Source organism: Crocodylus siamensis, chromosome 12 (genome assembly GCF_052110815.1).
Source record: "Crocodylus siamensis isolate JL-2025a chromosome 12, ASM5211081v1, whole genome shotgun sequence".
NCBI classification, from domain to species: Eukaryota; Metazoa; Chordata; order Crocodylia; family Crocodylidae; genus Crocodylus; species Crocodylus siamensis.
Window position 1 is genome coordinate 31,753,006 of NC_143406.1, and position 9,802 is coordinate 31,762,807.

A 9,802-nucleotide genomic window follows, 5' to 3' on the forward strand; every position below is an offset into this window, starting at 1 on the left:
GATCATTATAAAATGTATTTGCTGTCCTCTGTTGGTCATATTGGTTGTCACATGTAAAATTAAATTAGATAGGAAATAAAGCTCAGTCCTATAAAGCAATGGTTCTCCACCTTTTTTGCACCAGGACCCATTTGTAAACATTGATGGCCAGTCCCAACACAGTGCCCCTCACTCCTGACCCCCCTGCCCCAGGCTCAAGCCCCCCAATGTGTGGACAAGGGGGTGGATGTGTGGGCTATGGGGTGCCCCAAGCAGCCCCTTGCAGGCTGAATTTCTGACAGCCAGCAAGGGAAAAGCTGTGGTTTCACATGTTTTTCTCCTTTAAAAGAAAATCCATTTTTAAAGTTTGTTCGCCACCCTTTTATACATTCTTGAGACCCACATTTGGGTCATGACTCATGGGCTGAGAAACACAGCTATAAAGGGTTGGAATGAGTTAACGCCCTTTCCCCTTTCACTATTGTGACTTGGCAGTGCATGGAGTTTTAAAGCATAGTCTAATACTAAAAGATACCATAACGTTAGCTGCAGGATAAGTTAAAAGAGGGAGGCAGTATTAATGTCATGACTTTTATGTGATGAATTTTGTATATATTTCTCCCACTCATGTTATTTCTCCCATTTCTTTATTTCCTCGCCCCATTGTTATTAGCTGTGGTGAAAAGTCCAAAAAAAAGCCAGGAAGTGCTCCAGGACATTCCTCTGCTGTAGTGACTCTGATGTAGGTAGAGTCCCTGGCAGGTGCATAGCTGATTTCCCCCATTGGAGCCCCTGGCACAGGAGGTGTCCTCAAAGCACATCGGAGTCAGCAGGGTAATATGGCTTGAACATTCCTATGACATTCCAGTTTCCAGCTGCCAGAATAGTATGTAGGGGTCACTGCACCAAAGGCACAATTTAGTATAGAAAGAACTGCTGTTTCATTATTAGTTGATTTGTTCTCCAGTCTGTGTCTCGGAAGTTAAAGCTTACCTGTACAATTCCTAGCATCTATTCTCTCCCTAATAATATAAGAGAGATCCTAAAACCACAAGTGAGCTGAGCAACTATAGTCCTGATAATCTGACCTCAATAGCATACTAAAGCTTTGACAGGAAGAATAATTAAAGACATTGAAAATAGAAAAGTGCAACATAGTTTTACTAAGGTAGATTGTGCCAGATGATCCCGATGTCTTTGTCTGACAACTAATTCTTTTGACAAATGAAATGCAATAAATCTAATCCACTTGAATTTAGGAGAAGCACTGGTACAGTGCCACAAGGGAAATGATTAATTAAACTAGAGAAGATGTGTATTAATACAAGATTTTTAAAGTGGTAAGGAATTGGCTGAAGGGGAGACAACAATGGGTTTTGCTGAAAGGGGAATCACTGCACTAGAGATAAGTTGCTTGTGAAGGTCCTCAAAGATTTATATTAGAACTACTCTTATTTAATATTTTAATTAATGTGGTTGATCCAAAAAGGAGAAGTATACAAATGAAATTTGCAGATGACACAAACTAGGAAGGCATTGTCAATACAAAGGAGACTCAGTATAACACACAGGAAGAACTGGATGATCTAGCAGACTTGAATAATAGAAATCAGCTGAAATTAAATAGCACAAAATGGAAGTTGCCATACTTAGAAAGTAATAATAATTTGTACTATACCTTTTGGGTTTACTAGCTGGAAATGACCAAAAAAAGATATATATATATTAGTCATAGGATGGCTATGAGGAGCCATTGTGATACAGCCATTGGTAGGGCAAAGCAATCCTAGGGCGCATCCAGAAGAGTGCACATATGTGGTTTGGGGCACCTCAAACCACATGCTGCACATGTGCAACCATTCACTGCGCTGCTAATTTGCACTGCAGCACCAAAGTTTGATACTGAGAGATTCCAGTACCAAAAAAAGCTGAAGCAAAAAAAAAGGAAAAAAGAAAAGCGGCATGGTGTATGCTCTAGAAGTAGGCACTGGCAAGCATGGAGTCTGGGTCCTCCAGGAAGTTGCTTTGGTTGCTGGCCAAAGCATCTCCCCCACCTCTAGTTGTCCCTCCAGCATGCCTCAGTAGCCCATGTGTAGAGGCTTGTGCAGTGTCAACAAGCGGCAGCACCAATTTGTGCTGCTGCTATTTTTACTGTAGCAAACACGCATCTCTGCAAATTTATGCTTATCTGAGTGTGCCTCTAGGACAGGGGCGGGCAATTATTTTGGGGAGAGGGCCACTTACTGAGTTTTGGCACGCCATCGAGGGCTGCATGACAGGCAGCCAGGGGCAGATAAATACTAATTTTCTAAATTTTTTAGGGGCCCCACAGGCCAGATAGAATGGCCTAGCAGGCAGCATCCGGCCCGCGGGCTGCATTTTGCCCACCCCTGCCGCAGGGTGTATCAGTAGAGGTATGTATAGTCCTCACCATGGACTGCCACCTTGATGGGGTGGAGAGCTTGCTTGTACCAGTGACTCTAAGAGCAACATCGTTTGGAGTCTTGTACTCCTGGTAGGTTCACTCATGGTGGTATGGTCAAAGTTGAGGTATCAGATGAAAAGTAGTCCTGTATGACACAAAGACCTCGATGGTGGAGCAGGGTAGATGCAGAAGCCATACTTCTCGATGGCTGCGAAGGCAGATGAAAGCTACTGTGGAAGAGTAACCCCTGTTGTCTTGGATCTCCTTGCCACTGGACACAAGTTTCTCCTCTGCCAAGATCTGTGTAGTTGCCGATGTGCAACAGCCTTCTTATGTAAAACGTAAAACTCCTTCATGACCAGATGACTGCCTCCATCCTATGCAGTGGCTCAGCTATCGAACCCTTTGCCATTCAAAATGGCATCAAGCAGGGCTGCATGATCACACCAATTCTGTTTTCCATCTTTTTTGCGATCAAGATGCTTATCCCTGACTGCCATATGGCATCGGCATCAAGTACAGGATGGATGGGAAATTTTTCAGTCTTTCCTGCCTCTGTGCCAAAAGCCAAGTTACATCAGCCTTGAGTTTGGAAAGCTCTTCTCTATGGCTGTGAAGCTTGGACCACCTGAAAAGCTTGGAAAGCCTTCAACAGCACTACCTCTGGAAGATCCTTGGCATAAAGTGGGAGGTTAGTTGCACAGATGGCATTGTCCACACCAATGCCAAGACCACCAGCATGGAAGCATTGATTATTCAACATCAGCTGTGATGGACAGGGCATTGTGTGTGCAGGCCTAATGTATATTTACCAGAACAATGGCTATACTCCCAACTCAGCCAAAGACAAAGGACATGGGGTGGGCGAGAGCACAACAGAAAAATGACAGAACTGGAAGGAAAGAAAAGAAAACCCAGAAAGCTGTGGTTCAACCCTCTCTTTAACCACCACTTGTGGCATTTGCTAGAGAATCTGTGGCTCTAGGATCAGCCTTCTTAGCCATCAACAGACTCATCTACAACCCTCTACTTGACCCATTGGAGTGATCATCTTCAACCGTGGGAGATTGCTGCCGCCATTGGATTTATAGTAGAGGTAGGGAAATAACCACAAAATTGTACAAGTCCCTGGTGAGTCCTCTTCTAGAATACTGTGTTCAATGTTGACCATCCATATTTTTTAAAAGGTTAATTCAAAGTGGAAAAGGAAAAGAGCTAAGATGATAATGGGAATAGAGAGCATGTCTCATGAGAAGATTTTAGCTTTCATCCTTGTGAAACAAAGATTGAAAATAAAGTTTCTAACCATCAGAATAATAAACTTCTGGGCCAGTCTTCCAACATGAATTATAGGTGCTTAAAACATAACTACTTTGAGGGTGAAGCTAGAAGCTTATGAACAAGATTACATGATAACATTGGTAACGTGTAAGGGGTGCACCCTGAGATTGGTGGTGCACTCCCTGCAAAAAGCGCCACCAATGCTGCTGGCAGTGACTGTAGGCGATCGCCACTCACAGCACCCCTCACTGTCTGCAGGTGGTCCCTGATCGCTGCTGGCTGCCACCGCCACCATTGGTGGTGTCTGCGGGTTGTCATCGACCACTGGTCAGCGCTTGCCACCCCCCACCGCCAACAGCACTGTGGCCACCTGCGGGAGCTCACTGCTTGCCACCACCACGCCCATGCCGCTGCCAGTGTCACCGCTGCCTGCAGGAGCTCACTGTACCCCCCCCAGCCTCCAGGGGCACGCAGTGTTCATGCATGATATGGTTGCCTGTGAAGACAGGGGAGGGGTTTTGATAACTCAGGATAACCCTTCTAGTCCTGTCTTACCTGTGTATTCAGCTTACTGTAAACTGAACACACCAATGGAAAACAGGAACATTGCTGATGCGCATTTGGGGCTGGGCTGATGCAGCAGAGCTTCACTGCTGGGGCTGTCAGCAGGTATGGAGGAGGGAGAAGGAAGCCACACATGCAGCCCTTCCCCATCCAGTCTTCTTGAAGAGGATTTCTGGAATGCAGCATGTGTTGGAGTCCTCGGAGCCAGCAAAGGCACCTGCTTTCAGTGCAGGTCCACCTGCTTTGCTCCTGTCAGGAGCCAGGGGGCTGGTGGCTGCTTCCTCTGTGAGCGCATCACTCCTTTGGGACTAGGTGATATTCTTGCAGCCTGGGCAGTCCCAAAGGAGTGAGGTCCAGGAACAGGACAAGAGGGTGAGGCTGGGATCTGCTCTCCGCGCATCCCTGCCTGCAAAACTGTTGCCTATTGCAGGGACATATGGGGAGTGGACCACGTCTCTGCCCCAGCCCTGTGCTGTCACCACCCAGTAATCCCAGCCCCTGCCCACCTGTCCCATTCCTGGATGCCCCTCCCCACCCACCCACAACCTCACTATCCACCCAGCCAAGTGTGCTCTGCCCATGGAGGTCTGGGCCAGTCTCCATGGAGACCGCATCCACCTACCCACCCACTCACTTCATCCAGTGCCCTCAGCAGTGTATGTGAAGCAGATGGGCTGGGCGCCAGGGCAGCCGGGCTGGGTCTGGCAGTGACAGCGGCATTGGCGTTGCATAGGGAGTGCACGTGGGTGCACCCCCTGAGACTGGTGATGGCATCTGCAGCTGGTTGATCGCCGCCATTATCTGTGCAACTCATGGGTTGAGAAATACCGGTTTAGAGATATATCAGGTAAGATAAAACCCCACAAAAAATAAAACATGTCTGTACATTAGACTTGGTATGGAAATCTTACTGTATATTAGGAAAAGCCTTAGCCAACCACACGTGAACATTTGTGGAGAGGAAAAAAAGGTAAAAGGTTAAAAAAAAATCTGTCAGGGATTATTATGGGCAATCTTTAAATTACCTTCTTCCCCTCTGCCTTTCCAAAGATCGGCAGAGATACAGAACAGGCAAAGGTGGTTCCAGAAAAAAAAATACTTTAAATACCTCCATGACCTCCACCAAGGCCAGTCCATCAGCAGGATTTAGGGACATGTAATGCTGCACTGGCTACTGTACCAAATCCGTGCTCTTTGGGCAATTTTACATGTGGTCTGGGACATTATGCTGGGCACTTTAATTAGGGAGCCATGCTAATTAAAAGTTCTCACGCATCACGTGTATCAGCATCTCCACGCTGAAAAAATGGTGGTAGGCCACTGAACTAAAGCTCACTGAATGTATTTCAAAGTGCCTCACCACCGTTTTTTCAGCATGGAGACACTGATACACATGACGCAGAAGGCTGCCGGAGCGCTTCAATTTTTGTGCTCCAGCTGAGTCCATTTATTGAGTCTGCTCTGGTGAGCTGGTGTGTCCGGCATGGGCGACTGCTGCCACCTTAGTCAAGGGGGGGCACGTGCCCCCAGTGACCAGTCAGTGACTGGGAGGTGGGGCCCGTGGCCAATCTCGCTGACCGGGAAGTGTCTGCAGTGCTACATCCATCGCTCCCACCCCCTGGCCAGCGCTTGCAGGGGGGCACTGGTGCTCCCACCTGCCCCCCCGCCCATCGCCTAACCGGGGAGCACGGCTGGTCTGGGGGTGCACCAATGCTCTCAGGGGGTTCACATGTACACCTGTGCACCCCCTACGCATCACCACCGGTGTCTGAGCAGGCGCCGCATGCCCTGGCAGGAGCCCTCCATGGCTTCCGCCCTGCAGAGAAGCCCTGCCACTGGTATCAGCCTGAGATCATTCCTGGAAAACACACATTTGGTTGATAGGCTGCCCTCTCCAGAAGAGGCTCAGGGCACCTTGCAACAATACAAACTGGGTAAAAGGTAATCCTTTTTTAATTTAATCCTTTATCATGGCAGCCATAGATAACATTATTACACTAAAACAGTATGTAATAAATTAAGCTCCCCCACATCGTAACGCCGCCTCTGCCCCCACCCACACGCGGGCGGGCGAGGAGCAGCTCCCGGGCTCGCCCCGCGGCAGCGACCCTCCCCCCGCCGGCGCTCGGAGCCCCCTGTGGACTCAGGCCGGGGGAGCAGCTCTGCTTTGGAAGAAATGCGGCCGGGCCGGCTCGGGGGACAGGCCATCGTGCGCCCCGCTCCGGCGCAAGCACGGGGCCGGCCTGCGGATCCCGCATTGTCCCTGGGAGTCGTTTCTTCCTCGCCCCTGAGGGCCTTGGGAGCGAGGCAGGGAAGGAGCAGCCCTCTCTCCTGCCCGCCGTTCGCTCGAAATTCCCCTAAAAATTTTCAAGGCAAACCTTCCCCCTTCGCGGGGCCGAGGCACGGACGGGGTTCGAACCCGTGATCTTCGGTTTACGAGACCGACGCCTTACCACTTGGCCACCGCGCCTGCGTTGCCAGGCCGGTCCCACGCCCCTGTATGCTGGCGCCACTCCCGAGCGCCGCCTCGACACAGTTCGAGTGCGCGTGCGCTGGAGCCACCTCCCCTTGTGCCTGCCCCTCCCACTCCACTGCCTGCGGGCGGCCATTTGGCGCTGGTTGCACGCAGGTCGCGGAGAGGAAGAGGTTGGCGTGGTACTCGCGCTTCGCTGACGGGGCGGAACGCGGTCCGCGGAGTTCCTCAGCAGTGGCGTGCGGTCACGACCGTTGGGCGCTGCCGTTAGGAACAAGCCGGGCCCCGCGCTGCTGCGGCCCGAGCGGGGAGGGCGATGAGCGCTGCCCGCCCCCGGGGCACAAAGACGCCTTCGGGACCTCCCATGACCGCTGTGCTGGGCAAGCCCCTGAGAGCAGCCCGGAGCGGGTGCCCGCAGTGCAGTGCCAAGGGGCGGTGTATGGCCACCAATGGTTTCCCGCCCGGGCCCTGTGGGGATTTGCAGGGGCAGCGGTACCCCCCCGTGGTGCAGGCTGGGCTGCGTGTGAGGAGGAGCAGCAGGAGGTCCAGGTAGAGGGAGTCAGAAATGTGGCCAGAAGTGGAGGACCCTGAGGCAGTGAGTGAGCAAAGAGGTGCATCCAGCAGGGCACTTGCAGGGGGGGCCTTGGTCAGGTACATGGCAGGTTTGATGCATCAGAGAGACGCCTCTGGTAGCAGGTTGGGGTCAAGCACAGTGTCTGCAAGGGTAAAGGGCAAGTGTCCTGGCTAGCAGTCACTGCCACTCAGACTCCAGCTGTGGCCCACACAAAAGGTGACTTGGACACCTCCCTGTTCAGAGTGGCAAGGCTCTCCAGTGCTGCTCCAACTGCCAGCCTGTCCTGTGCTGCGACAGTGCCCCGTGCTTCCTTGTCCGTCTCCACATCCCCTTGGGTTTGTGGTCCCCTAGGTTGTAGGGTTGAGACTTCTCCTCTGCTGCCTCCTTCCCCACATTACCTGTTTAACCCCCTCGAGCAGAGGAATCCCCACATAGCGGTTGTGTAGAACGCAACAAGCCATGGAGGTTTAGGGAAATTTTGGTGGATGAATTAATGTGCTGCCAGGTGCAGGTCCAGTGGACCTTTCCACAGCTGACCTGGCGCATGTGATTGTACAGCATTTTGGCATCTCTCTTGGGATACAGGAGACATGGCCAGACAGGGTAACTGCAATTCCAAGTGCAGACATACAAGCGGCAGCCCCAAGAGCGCCCTTCCCCCCACCAAATTATCTCACAGTGACTGGCTCACACCCGTTCTGCCTGCTGCTTTGCCTACACTTGTCAGAGGGCCCCAGGGCGCTTTATTTACAGTCCATGTTCAAATTGGCAGCAACCCACAGCAGCAGCAGCAGTTGCTACAAGCAGCTACATCCTATTAGTCGAGTGTTTTGTACAACTACATTTTTTTTTTTTTACCTATTCAGGCTTAGGGTAGCCACTAGATATCCAGAAGAATGGAATAGATTAGCCCTAGGGTGTAAAAGGCTGCTGCATGCCTCTGAAGAGGAATAGGATTGTGATAGAGTATGCTTAGTGGTCACAGGTGCAAATGACCTGGCAAAGGTGTAGCAGAGTCATGCATTTTGCTCCGTAAGTGTGATTCAGTTGTTGGAAAAAATGACAGAATTAAATCTGGATAGCTAGCTAGCTAAGTGTTGTTTAAGCATCACATAATTGTTTTATCTGATGAAATAAGATTCCACCCAGTTTTTGGTGGGGTGAGTTATGTGAGTTATGCTTAGCTCCTCAAAATATACCGTACTTTGGATATATTGTATTTACTCAAATACAAGATCAGGTTTTTCCTTCCAATTGGCATGGGGGAAAAAAGCCCCTCATCTTATAATCAAATGCAGGAAAATCTCACTAAATACACTGTCTATCGTTAAACTGCTGCCAAAAGCAGCATGTGCTCAGCAATGGAACCCAACTATGAAGCTGATTAAATGCAGCCAACACTGAGCATGACTAAAAACACATGGCCCATATTGGGCAAACATGCTGATAGGGACCTGCCACTTTTCAAAAATTTTGTTTCAAGGGCCAGATCAGTTCCAGATTCAATTGGGCAAAGCCCAACAGTCAAGTTCCAAAATTTAACTAAGCTCTTTGCTCAGTCAGCAAGTCTGTGCAACTCTACCACCAGGCAGGTATCCACCCTTCCAAACTCATTGGTCTGGAGCATTGGATATTCCCCAAATCTAGACAGACATCATATGTACAAGCCAGGGCTCAGAGGCCTTGGGATGCAGTTGCCCCCCAGTCTCACCTGATCTTAGCCAAGAGGCCAAGAAGCCATGAAAAGCCATGCCTATCTTTTTTAAAATAAATTTTATTGGTAACACAAAGCTTCACATATTGTACAAACAACTACATATCCAAAACCATACAACTGTGTATCTTAAATGACATGCATCAACCACTCACAAAGAAATGCTTACAGGACTCATTTTCTTCAAATCCATGAAACACAATTACCTCAGCAACCACCTGAAACTGCCCCTCTCATCAGTCCTCTCTGTTGGTTCAGTGAAACAAGTCTAGTCCTTTTTCCTCCATTTCTTCTCTGATCTCTTCCTTGTTCCAGTCAATGTAGTATTTCAGTTCATGCACCCCCAGCTACGGGCACTCTCTTTCAATGAAAACCAATCCCTTAAAACCCAGAGGTTTCTTACTTTCCATAAACTAGTTTTAAACATACTAGTGAAGTCCTTAATAATGTTTCCTCCAGTCTCTTTGGTCTGAGTTTGCATAGTACCATCTCTCCGGCTTACAGGTTTATTTTGATGACACTCAGAAAGCAGTGGGCCCTTCCCCATACCCCCTTTGCAAATGTACACTCCCAAAACATGTTCCACTGTTTTTTTTTGCCCGTACCCTCTACCTTGGGCACCTAAATATGCTCGTCAAGCCTCAACTGTTGTACCTCTTTCATTGGCAAGATATTTCTTACAACCATCCACGCTAGGTCAGCATGTTCACATTTTAGTTGTTTACCCACTGCCACTCCCCACACCTTCTTCACTTGTCCTTCTGTGAAGGTTCCCACCAGCACCATCCTGTC

At 49.5% G+C, this 9,802-nt stretch overlaps 1 non-coding gene across 1 annotated transcript; it reads right to left on the reverse strand.

The window, feature by feature from the left end:
• Positions 1–6,647: 6,647 nt before the first annotated feature.
• Positions 6,648–6,719, reverse strand: TRNAT-CGU (transfer RNA threonine (anticodon CGU)). Its single transcript has one exon. It is a non-coding gene; the product is annotated as a tRNA-Thr (tRNA).
• Between the last annotated feature and the right edge of the window lie 3,083 nt (positions 6,720–9,802).